The sequence below is a fragment of the Salmo salar genome, chromosome 09 (assembly GCF_965601325.2).
Source record: "Salmo salar chromosome 09, fSalSal1, whole genome shotgun sequence".
Taxonomy (NCBI): Eukaryota; Metazoa; Chordata; class Actinopteri; order Salmoniformes; family Salmonidae; genus Salmo; species Salmo salar.
The window spans coordinates 92599782-92612937 of NC_138299.1; the positions used below are offsets into that span (position 1 = coordinate 92599782).

A 13156-nucleotide genomic window follows, 5' to 3' on the forward strand; every position below is an offset into this window, starting at 1 on the left:
TCATCACACACCACCACGTTCTCCACCAGAAGAGAGAGAAAGAAAGAGAGGGGAATGGAGAGAGAAAGAGAGGGGAATGGAGAGAGAAAGAGAGGGAAATGGAGAGAGAAAGAGAGGGGAATGGAGAGAGAAAGAGAGGGGAATGGAGAGAGAAAGAGAGGGGAATGGAGAGAGAAAGAGGGGAATGGAGAGAGAAAGGGAGGGGAATGGAGAGAGAAAGAGAGGGGAATGGAGAGAGAAAGAGAGGGGAATGGAGAGAGAAAGAGAGGGGAATGGAGAGAGAAAGAGAGGGGAATGGAGAGAGAAAGAGAGGGGAATGGAGAGAGAAAGAGAGGGGAATGGAGAGAGAAAGAGAGGGAAATGGAGAGAGAAAGAGAGGGGAATGGAGAGAGCGAGAGAGCGAGAGAGGGGAATGGAGAGAGTGAGAGAGAGGGGAATGGATAGAGAAAGGGAGGGGAATGGAGAGAGCGAGAGAGAGGGGAATGGAGAGAGAAAGGGAGGGGGATGGAGAGAGTGAGAGAGAGAGACTACCAGTGGCGATCCGTCATTCAGGGCTGGTCGCTAACATGGTCTCTTTATTGTTTTCTTGAGTAAGGCAGCTCTGGTGGGGCAGCTCCAACATGCAGGTGTTTTATCCTAGCTCAGTGCTTTCTGTGGTGGTGGGGCAGCTCCAACATGCAGGTGTTTTATCCTAGCTCTGTGCTTTCTGTGGTGGTGGGGCGGCTCCAACATGCAGGTGTTTTATCCTAGCTCAGTGCTTTCTGTGGTGGTGGGGCAGCTCCAACATGCAGGTGTTTTATCCTAGCTCTGTGCTTTCTGTGGTGGTGGGGCAGCTCCAACATGCAGGTGTTGTATCCTAGCTCAGTGCTTTCTGTGGTGGTGGGGCAGCTCCAACATGCAGGTGTTTTATCCTAGCTCTGTGCTTTCTGTGGTGGTGGGGCAGCTCCAACATGCAGGTGTTTCAGTCTAGCTCAGTGCTTTCTGTGGTGGTGGGGCGGCCAGTGGAAAATACGGCACGTATGGGTTGGTAATGTTCTCTAGTTGGGTCGTGATTGGCTACGTGTTCTGTCACTGATGGGGACACTACCTCACCGCAAAATCTACAGGGAGAGCTAAAAAAAAGTCCCTTGTGTGCTGCCATAGAGTTACATTAGAAGTGCCCATCCAAGAAGGCTCAAGGTCATTGGCCACAGATAAAATAACGTCAAATCCCATTATATCTATCGTAGCTTTGATTGGGCTGACCATGTCAACATCATACTTTCAAAATCTTAGCTAGCAGTCATCATCATGAATCATCATGAAGTCGACAATCTACTGGCAAATCCTTTTCAAACCTTGCCATATGAACAAAAATTATGACGAGAAATTATAGATGAAACAACAAACATCGGCAATTGGACATAAACATTACACAACATGTTGGAAATCTCAAATTCAACAATGAGTGGTTTGGAAGGAATCAGTAGCTAACTGCAAACATTGCAAAGTAATCACTAGTCTGCTATTCAGTGGAGTGGGTGTGTGGTTCAAGTCTGGGTTTAAGGGACTAAACATTCAACATTGTCCATGCTGTCAATCCAGCATGATTTCTGCCATGTTCTAAACAACTGGAAACTCAAAACTGGGAAATCTCAGATTTCAGTGGTTCAAGACAACTGGGAACTCTGAAAAAAACAAGCTCCGACTGGGAAAATACGTTTTGAACGGTCATCCAACTCAGAATTTCAAGTCAGGAACTCAGGCCTCTTTCCAGAGCTCCGACCTGAAGATCACTGGCGTCATGATTAGACTGTTGTCTTAAAAACACGATAGATCCAGAGAATGCCTGACTTTGATGACAGTTTTTATGACAACATTTGCCCACGAAGGACCTCCGCGCCACCTTCCTGTTCAAGTGAGCACAGCACAACAAGGTGAGTCCAAAAATGTATTGTATGGTCCTGCATAAATTATGAAATATGCCAGGGAGATATGTATACTGTAGCTAAGAAAGTAATACTAAGTGTATGTTCTATAGTAAGCTGTTAGTAGCCCATGTGCCTCACCCTAATAATTTGGTCCCTTTTCCCCTTATAACTTAGCCTCCTGTTCTGATGTCTGCTTATATGCCCCCTTTTATTTATCCTACAGTTCTGACTTGGTGTACAGGGAGAACACTGCAAGAACGACCCATGTTATGAATTCTGTCAATGTACATTTCAAAATTGCTGAACAAATAGTTATATTGACTACGTCCATCCTAGCTCGCTCATAAATGTCTTATTGAAATTACGGATTGCCTCTTATCTGGTTGTCATCCCCTTACAGTGAGGGAAAAAAGTATTTGATCCCCTGCTGATTTTGTATGTTTGCCCACTGACAAAGAAATGATCAGTCTATAATTTTAATGGTAGGTTTATTTGAAAAGTGAGAGACAGAATAACAACAAAAATCCAGAAAAACGCATGTCAAAAATGTTATAAAATGATTTGCATTTTAATGAGGGAAATAAGTATTTGACCCCTCTGCAAAACATAACTTAGTACTTGGTTGCAAAACCCTTGTTGGCAATCACAGAGGTCAGACGTATCTTGTAGTTGGCCACCAGGTTTGCCCACATCTCACGAGGGATTTTGTCCCACTCCTCTTTGCAGATCTTCTCCAAGTCATTAAGGTTTCGAGGCTGACGTTTGGCAACTCGAACTTTCAGCTCCCTCCACAGATTTAATATGGGATTAAAGTCTGGAGACTGGCTAGGCCACTCCAGGACCTTAATGTGCTTCTTCTTGAGCCACTCCTTTGTTGCCTTGGCTGTGTGTTTTGGGTTATTGTAATGCTGGAATACCCATCCACGTCCCATTTTCAATGCCGTGGCTGAGGGAAGGAGGTTCTCACCCAAGATTTGACGGTACATGGCCCCGACCATTGTCCCTTTGATGCGGTGAAGTTGTCCTGTCCCCTTAGCAGAAAAACACCCCCAAAGCATAATGTTTCCACCTCCATGTTTGACGGTGGAGATGGTGTTCTTGGGGTCATAGGCAGCATTCCTCCTCCTCCAAACACGGCGAGTTGAGTCGATGCCAAAGAGCTCCATTTTGGTCTCATCTGACCACAACACTTTCACCCAGTTGTCCTCTGAATCATTCAGATGTTCATTGGCAAACTTCAGACGGGCATGTATATGTGCTTTCTTGAGCAGGGGGACCTTGTGGGCGCTGCAGGATTTCAGTCCTTCACGGCGTAGTGTGTTACCAATTGTTTTCTTGGTGACTATAGTCCCAGCTGCCTTGAGATCATTGACAAGATCCTCCCGTGTAGTTCTGGGCTGATTGCTCACCGTTCTCATGATGATTGCAACTCCACGAGGTGAGATCTTGCATGGAGCCCCAGGCCGAGGGAGATCGACAGTTCTTTTGTGTTTCTTCCATTTGCGAATAATCGCACCAACTGTTGTCACCTTCTCACCAAGCTACTTGGCGATAGTCTTGTAGCCCATTCCAGCCTTGTGTAGGTCTACAATCTTGTCCCTGACATCCTTGGAGAGCTCTTTGGTCTTGGCCATGGTGGAGAGTTTGGAATCTGATTGATTGATAGCTTCTGTGGACAGGTGTCTTTTATATAGTAACACGCTGAGATTAGGAGCACTCCCTTTAAGAGTGTGCTCCTAATCTCAACTTGTTACCTGTATAAAAGACACCTGGGAGCCAGAAATCTTTCTGATTGAGATGGGGTAAAATGCTTATTTCCCTCATTAAAATGCAAATCAATTTATAACATTTTTGACATGTGTTTTTCTGGATTTTTGTTGTTGTTATTCTGTCTCTCACTGTTCAAATAAACCTACCATTAAAATTATAGACTGGTCATTTCTTTTTCAGTGGGCAAACGTACAAAATCAGCAGGGTATCAACTACTTTTTTCCCTCACTGTATGTCATAGTTTGTACATCTCAATTGTCAGTAGAAACCACATTTGATTAAACAAGTCAGCCATATCAGCTATGTTTTTAAAAGGCAGTAAATGAGGCTGAATGAACTGTTTCACTGCCAGACAAGGCTCTGCTGATAGCCAGGTGTAGCAGTGGTAAGATGTTGGGACTGCTGTTGGGATTCTGCTGTACGGACAGCCTTATGTATGCCCTAATAGTATGTAGAAACTGTTTGTCACCGTTATAGTGCAATTAATGTATTGCGTTGTGTTGCTGGCATGCATCCCCATTTTTTGGGGTGAGTTTGCCCCACCAAGATGTATATGCTAAAACAGCCACTGGAGACTACATGTACATGTGTGGGTTGTTATAGTAAACAGAGTTGATATTCTCCACAGCTATTAGTCTGTAAGGTCAAGTGAAGAGAGAAACTATATTACCTCTAGTGGGCGAGGTTCCTAAAAGGTCAGTGGGCCTTCTAAAGGTTACATTACCACACACACACACACACACACACACACACACACACACACACACACACACACACACACACACACACACACACACACACACACACACACACACACACACACACACACACACACACACAGTAGGAGTGGGAGTCAGCAAACCCAGAGGATCAATACGTTTAAATCAGATCGGTGAATCAGCATCTAGCACTCCATATCTCTCTCTCTCTCTCTCTCTCTCTCTCTCAAGTCAAATCAAATTTGATTTGTCACATATGCCGAATACAACAGGTGTAGACCTTACCGTGAAATGCTTACTTCCAAGCCCCTAGCCCTTAACCTTAACCAACAATGTAATTTGAAGAAAATAGAGTTAAGAAAATATTTACTAAATGAACTAAAGTAAAACATTCAAAATAAAGAAAATAAAAATAGTAACACAATAAAATAGTACAGTGGGGGAAAAAATTATTTGATCCCCTGCTGACGTTTGCCCACTTACAAAGAAATGATCAGTCTATAATTTTAATGGTAGGTTTATTTGGACAGTGAGAGACAGAATAACAACAAAAAACCCAGAAAAACCCATGTCAAAAATGTTATAAAATGATTTGCATTTTAATGAGGGAAATAAGTATTTTACCCCTCTGCAAAACATGACTTAGTACTTGGTGGCAAAACCCTTGTTGGCAATCACAGAGGTCAGACGTTTGTTGTCGTTGGCCACCAGGTTTGCACACATCTCACGAGGGATTTTGTCCCACTCCTCTTTGCAGATCTTCTCCAAGTCATTAAGGTTTCGAGGCTGACGTTTGGCAACTCGAACCTTCAGCTCCCTCCACAGATTTTCTATGGGATTAAGGTCTGGAGACTGGCTAGGCCACTCCAGGACCTTAATGTGCTTCTCCTTGAGCCACTCCTTTGTTGCCTTGGCCGTGTGTTTTGGGTCATTGTCATGCTGGAATACCTATCCACGACCCATTTTCAATGCCCTGGCTGAGGGAAGGAGGGCATTGAAGGAGGGCAAATCTTACCCAAGATTTGACGGTACATGGCCCTGTCCATCGTCCCTTTGATGCGGTGAAGTTGTCCTGTCCCCTTAGCAGAAAAACACCCCCAAATCATAATGTTTCCACCTGTTCTTGGGGTCATAGGCAGCATTCCTCCTCCTCCAAACACGGCAAGTTGAGTTGATGCCAAAGAGCTCCATTTTGGTCTCATCTGACCACAACACTTTCACCCAGTTGTCCTCTGAACCATTCAGATGTTCATTGGCAAACTTCAGACGGGCATGTATATGTATTCTTGAGCAGGGGGACCTTGCGGGTGCTGCAGGATTTCAGTCCTTCATGGCGTAGTGTGTTACCAATTGTTTCTTGGTGACTATGGTCCCAGCTGCCTTGAGATCATTGACAAGATCCTCCCGTGTTGTTCTGGGCTGATTCCTCACCATTCTCATGATCATTGCAACCCCACTAGCCCATAGAAGTTAATGTGAGTCTGGAAGGAAAGTTTACAGTCTAACCAGACACCTAGGTATTTTTAGATGTCCACATATTCTAAGTCTGAACCGTCCACAGTAGTGATGCTGGGCGGGCAGGCAGGTGCTGATAGCGATCGGTTGAAGAGCAAGCATTTAGTTTTAATTGCATTTAAGAGCAGTTGGAGGCCACGGAAGGAGAGTTGTATGGCATTGAAGCTCATCTGGAGGTTAGTTAACACAGTGTCCAAAGAAGGGCCAGATGTATACAGAATGGTATCATCTGCGTAGAGGTGGATCAGTGAATCAACAGCAGCAAGAGCGACATCATTGATGTATACAGAGAAAAGAGTCGGCCCGAGAATTGAACCCTGTGGCACCCCTATAGAGATTGCCAGAGGTCCGGACAACAGGCCCTCCGATTTGACACACTGACCTCTGTCTGAGAAGTAGTTGGTGAACCAGGCGAGGCAGTCATTTCAGAAACCAAGGCTGTTGAGTCTGCTGATAAGAATATGGGGATTGACAGAGTCGAAAGCCTTGGCCAGGTCTATGAATACAGGTGCACAGTATTGTCTCTTATCGATGGAGGTTATGATATCATTTAGGACCTTGAGCGTGGCTGAGATGCACCCATGACCAGCTTGGAAACCAGATTGCATAGCGGAGAAGGTACGGTGGGATTCGAAATGGTCGGTGATCTGTTTGTTAACTTGGCTTTCGAAGACCTTAGAAAGGCAGGGTAGAACAGATACAGGTCTGTAGCAGTTTGGGTCTAGAGTGTCTCCCCCTTTGAAGAGGGTGATGACCGATTTTTCAGCTTTCCAATCTTTGGGGATCTCAGACGATACAAAAGAGAGGTTGAATAGGCTAGTAATAGGGGGTGCAAAAATTTCGGCTGATAATTTTAGAAACAGAGTGTCCAGATTGTCTAGTCCTGCTGATTTGTAGGGGTCCAGATTTTGCAGCTGTTTCAGAACATCAGCTATCTGGATTTGGGTGAAGGAGAAATGGGGGCGGCTTGGGTAAGTTGCTGTGGGGGGTGCAGGACTGTTGACCAGGGTATGGGTGGCCAGGTGGAAAGCATGGCCAGCCATAGAAAAATGCTTATTGAAATTCTCAATTATCGTGGATTTATCGGTGGTAGCCTCAGCGCAGTGGGCAGCTGGGAGGAGTTGCTCTTATTCTCCATGGACTTTACAGTGTCCCAGAACTTTTTGGAGTTTGTGCTGCAGGATGCAAATTTCTGTTTGAAAAAGCTAGCCTTTGCTTTCCTAACTGCCTGTGTATATTGGTGTCTAGCTTCCCTGAAAGTTGCATATCGCGGGGGCTATTCAATTTTAATGCAGCACGCCACAGGATGTTTTTGTGCTGGTCAAGGGCAGTCATGTCTGGAGTGAATCACGGGCTATATCTGTTCCTGGTTTTACATTTTTTGAACGGGGCATGCTTATTTAAGATTGTGAGGAAAGCAATTTTAAAGAATAACCAGGCATCTTCTACTGACGGAATGAGGTTTATATCCTCCCAGGATACCCGGGCCAGGTCGATTAGAAAGGCCTGCTCTCTGAAGTGTTTTAGGGAGTGTTTGACAGTGATGAGGGGTGGTCGTTTGACTGTAGACCCATTACGGACGCAAGCAATGAGGCAGTGATCGCTGAGATCCTGGTTGAAGACAGCAGAGGTGTATTTGGAGGGCAGGTTGGTTAGGATGATATCTATGAGGGTGCCTGTGTTTATGGATTTGGGGTTGTACCTGGTAGGTTCATTGATAATTTGTGTGAGATTGAGGGCATCAAGCTTAGATTGTGGGATGGCCGGGGTGTTAAGCATGTCCAAATTTAGGTCACCCAACAGCACGAGCTCTGAAGATAGATGGGGGGCAATCAATTCAAATATGGTGTCCAGGGCACAGCTGGGGGCAGAAGGTGGTCTACAGCAAACGGCAACGGTGAGAGACTTGTTTCTAGACAGGTGATTTTTAAAAGTAGAAGCTCAAATTGTTTGGGCACAGACCTGGATAGTAAGACAGAACTCTGCAGGCTATCTCTGCCGTAGATTGCAACTCCGCCCTCTTTTTAGCAGTTCTATCTTGTCGGAAAATGTTATAGTTAGGGATGGAAATGTCAGGGTTTTTGGTGGCCTTCCTAAGCCAGGATTCAGACACGACTAGGACATATAGGATGGCAGAGTGTGCTAAAGCAGGGAATAAAACAAACTTAGCGAGGATGCTTCTAATGTTAACATGCACGAAACCAAGGCTTTTATGGTTACAGAAGTCAACAAATGAGAGTGCCTGGGGAATGGGAGTGGAGCTAGGCACTGCAGGGCCTGGATTAACCTCTACATCACCAGAGGAGCAGAGGAGGAGTAGGATAAGGGTACGGCTAAAGGCTATAAGAACTGGCCGTCTAGTGCGTTCGGAAGAGAGAGTAAAAGGAGCAGGTTTCTGGGTGCAGTAGAATAGATTTAATGCATAATGTACAGACAAAGGTATGGTAGGATATGAGTACAGTGGAGGTAAACCTAGGCATTGAGTGACGATGAGAGAGCTATTGTCTCTAGAGACATCACTTAAACCAGGTGAGGTCACTGCATGTGTGGGAGGTGGGACAAGAGGGTTAGCTGAGGCATATTGAGCAGGGCTGGTGGCTCTAAAGTGAAATAAGACAATAATCACTAACCAAAGCAGCAATGGACAAGGCACATTGACATTAGGGAGAGGCATGCGTAGCCGAGTGATCATTGCCAGTGAGTAGCAGGGCGGGCTGGAGACACGGCGATTCAGACAGCTAGCGGGCCAGGGCAAGCAGGCTAGCAGAAGGGCCTTAGAGGGACGTCGCGACGGAAGAAGTCTGTTGTAGCCCCTTTGTGCGGTTACATTGGCAGACCAGTGGTGATGGATCAGCAGAGGTCCGTGTAGTAAATGGGTCCAGGCCAATTGGCAAAATAGGTATAGTAGCCCAAAAATTCGCTGATGGACCTCTTCAGCTAACAGCCGATATACTATAGACAGCTAGCGGGCCGCAGCCAGCAGGCTAGCAGATGGGCATTGAGGGGACATCGCGCCGGAAGAGCTTGTTGAAAAACCCCCTCGGGCAGATCACGTCGGTAGTCCAGTCGTGATGGATCGGCGGGGCTCAGTAACGGCAATAAAAGGGGTCCAGGCCAATTGACAAAATAGGTATTGCAGCCCAAGGAGTGGCTGATGGACCTCTTCAGCTAGCCGGGAGATGGGCCTAGCATAGGCTAGTTCCAGGCTAATTGGTGTTTGCTTCGGGACAGAGACGTTAGCCAGGAGAAGCCAATCAGATAGCAGCTAGCTAGCTGCGATGATCCAGGTGAAGAGGTTCAGAGCTTGCGGTAGGAATCTGGGGATATGGAGAAAAATAAGTCTGATAAGCTCTGGGTTGAATCTCGTTGTGCAGACTGGCAGGAGTTGTCCGGGCTAAAGGTTAGCTGATGACCGCTAGCAGTGGCTAGCTGACTACTAGCTAGTAGCTAGTTAGCTGGCTAGCTTCTGTTTGGGGTTCTGGTTCTAAAGTAAACAAAATAGCAGATCCATACTACATTGGGTGAGGCAGGTTGCAGGAGAGTATGTTGAAGTTGGGGTTAAGAAAAAATATTTGTAAAAATATATAGGAAGAAAAAAGATATATACAAAGGACACAACAAGACAACGACAAAAGACGCCTGACTGCTAAGCCATCTTGGATTAAACCTGTATTGTTACAGATGCTGGTTCAATACCTGTGCCAACCTTGACTGGGAGAACCATGAGATGACTGTAGGTTTTTGGTTTCTCTCCCTCTAAAAACAGAAATAAATCATTCTAAAAACAAACTGGCTTTATTTACAAATTAGTAACAATGTCTCACCCCATGTTCAAGAATGACTTTTTGTTGCTCAATGTATGTTATTTGAAAACAAAATCATCTCCAAAATATTGTTATTTTATAAACAAAGCGATTATTATTATTCATTTAGAATGATATAAAAGCCCCTTAGATATTATCACAGATATGTTATTAACCTTGTTATTAGCAGGACAATATGTATTGGTCATATTGGTCATGGCTCCCAAGTGGCGCATAATGGGATTACCTTGCAGTTCTCCAGCTGTATACACTATTATGTATACACTACCGTGATTGGGAGTCTCATAGGGGCACAATTGGCCCAGCGTTTCTCTTCCTCTAAAAACAGAAATAAATATTTTGGCCTTGACAAATATTATTTTGGCCTTTATTCAGATTATAATCACTCACTTCTCGTTTAAAAAAATATATAAATAACCTCCAAAATATCATTATATATTATCAAGTTGACGACACAGTCATATAGTGGCACATATATAAACCTGAGTAACTCACTCATTCATGGCTTTGGATCAAAATAAATAAGTACCAACATTCTTTCTGATAGTCTTTAATAAATAAATGTTTTGGTTATCCTGACCTGGACACCATGTACAGCATTATAATAGCCCATTATGGGCTATTAGCAGGACAATATACCTTTACCAACACCTCTCTGTATTTTAATACTTTGTGGATGGGGCCTCCCCAGTGGCGCAGCTGTCTAAGTCACAGCATCGCAATGCAAAATGCGTTGCTACTTTTGGTTTTGATTCTGAATCCTCCAATCCCCCAATCCTCTATATGTAATTATTGGCGGAGAGTCAAGTCATATTTTTCGATATACTGTAGGCCTACCGTAGGCGACATGAGTCTCATTAGTGTTGAGTAATGTGCTGTTAAAAGTGCTATAGGTGTTATTTATTTAAAGAGCATATTTAAGTTAGAAGAAATAGGATTTGAAGCAATAGCCTACAACTATTTTAGCACTGTTCTGCACTGCTCTGAGACAAGCATGGGGATTGGTCTTCATAAATCAATGAGATTTTTATTTTCACTGAATCTCCACCTGGGGGTGGCCCGTCAGGAAGTCCAGGATCCGGTTGAAGAGGAAGGTGTTTAGTTCCAGGGTCCTTATCTTAGTGATGAGCTTTGTGGGCACTAAGGTGTTAAATGCTGAGCTGTAGTCAATGAAAAGCATTCTCACATAGGTGTTTCTTTTGTCCAGGTGGGAAAAGGCAGTGTGAAGTGCGAATTAGATTACGTCATCTGTGGATCTTTTGGGGCGGTATGCAAATTGGAGTGGGTCTAGGGATTCCGGGGTCATGGTGTTGATGTGAGCCATGACCAGCCTTTCAAAGCACTTCATGGCTACCGACGTGAGTGCTACGGGGTGGTAATCATTTAGGCAGGTTACCTTTGCTTTCTCAGGCACAGGGACTATGGTGGTCTGCTTGAAACATGTAGGTATTACAGACTCGGTCAGGGAGAGGTTGAAAATGTCAGTGGGGACACTTGCCAGTTGGTCAGCACATGCTCTGAGTACACGTTCTGATAATCTGTCTGGCCCCGCGGCCGTCTGGCCCCGCGGTGAATGTTGACCTGTTAAAAGGTCTTGCTCACATCGGCTACTGAGAGCGTGATCACCCAGTCTTCAGAACAGCTGGTGGTCTCATGCATGCTTCAGTGTTGCTTGCCTCGAAGCAAGCATAAACGGTATTTAGCCTTTCTGGTAGGCTCGCGTCACTGGGCAGCTCGTGGCTGGGTTTCCCTTTGTAGTCCGTAATAGTTTGCAAGCCCTGCCACATCCGGCGAGCGTCAGAGCCGGTGTTATAGGATTCAATCTTATTCCTTTATTGATGCTTTGCCTGTTTGTTGATGGTTTGTCTGAGGGCCTAGCAGGATTTCTTATAAGCGTCTGGATTAGTGTCCCTCTCCTTGAAAGCGGCAGCTCTAGCCTTTATCTCGGTGCGGATGTTGACTGTAATCCATGGCTTCTGGTTGGGATATATACATACGGTCACTGTGGGGACAACGTCGTTGATGCACTTATTGATGAAGCCGGTGACTGTGGTGGAAAACTCCTAAAAGCCATTGGATGAATCCAATCCAACGTATTCCAGTCTGTGTTAGCAAAACAGTCCTGTAGCGTAGCATCCACGTCATCTGACCACTTCTGTATTGAGCAGGTCACTGATAATTCCTGCTTTAGTTTTTGCAAGCAGGAATCAGGAGGATAGAATAATAGTCAGATTTTCCAAATGGAGGGCAAGGGAGAGCTTTGTAGTCATCTCTGTGTGTGGAGGTGGTCAAGAGTTTTTTTCTCCCTCTGTTTGCACATGCTGGTAGAAATTAGATAAAACAGATTTTCGTTGGCCTGCATTAAAGTCCCTGGCCACTAGGAGCGCCGCTTCTTGATGAGCATTTTCTTGTTTCTCATGGCCTTATAAAGCTCGTTGAGTGCGGCCTTAGTGCCAGCGTCAGTTTATGGTGGTAAATAGACGGCTACAAAAAAATATAGATGAAAACTCTCTTGGTAGATAGTTTGGTCTACAGCTTATCATGAGGTACTCTACCTCAGGCGAGCAATACCTCACAGTACCTTAATATTAGACATTGCGCACCAGCTGTTATTGACAAATAAACACACACTCTCACCTCTCGTCAGACGTAGCTGTTCTGTCCTGCCGATGCACTGACAACCCAGCCAACAGTATATTATCCGTGTCGTCGTTCAGCCACGACTCGGTGAAACATGAGATATTACAGTTTTTAATGTCCCGTTGGTAGGATAGTTTCGAACGGAGTTCTTCCAGTTTATTCTCCAGTGATTGCACGTTGGCTAATAGAACGGATGATAGAGGTGGATTACCCACTCACCAACAAATTCTTACAAGACAAAAACTGACCTTAGATCAGCACTATGGAGAAGTTAACTTAACGGTAGCGTCCCACCTGGCCAACATCCGGTGAAATTGCAGAGCGTGAAATTCAAACTACAGTATTACAAATATTTAACTTTCATAAAATCACAAGTGTAATACATTAAAATAAAGCTTAACTTCTTGTTAATTTCAGCCGCGGTGTCAGATTTCAAAAAGGCTTTACGGCGAAAGCAAACCATGCAATTATCCTGTTGGGGCTAAGGGGCAGTATTTTCACGGCTGGATAAAAAAACGTACCCGATTTAATCTGGTTACTAATCCTACCCAGTAACTAGAATAGGCATATACTTATTATATATGGATAGAAAACACCCTAAAGTTTCTAAAACTGTTTGAATGGTGTCTGTGAGTATAACAGAACTCATTTGGCAGGCAAAACCCTGAGACATTTTCTGACAGGAAGTGGATACCTGATGTGTTGAATTACCTTTAAGCCTATGCCATTGAAACACACAGGGGCTGATTAATGTTTTGGCACTTCCTATTGCTTCCAC

General features: G+C 44.7%; 1 protein-coding gene across 1 annotated transcript in view; it reads right to left on the reverse strand.

The window, feature by feature from the left end:
- Positions 1-13156, reverse strand: part of LOC106612141 (actin-binding LIM protein 3) — a 125310-nt gene that overhangs the window by 70683 nt on the left and 41471 nt on the right. The gene's annotated exons all lie outside the window — the stretch shown is intronic.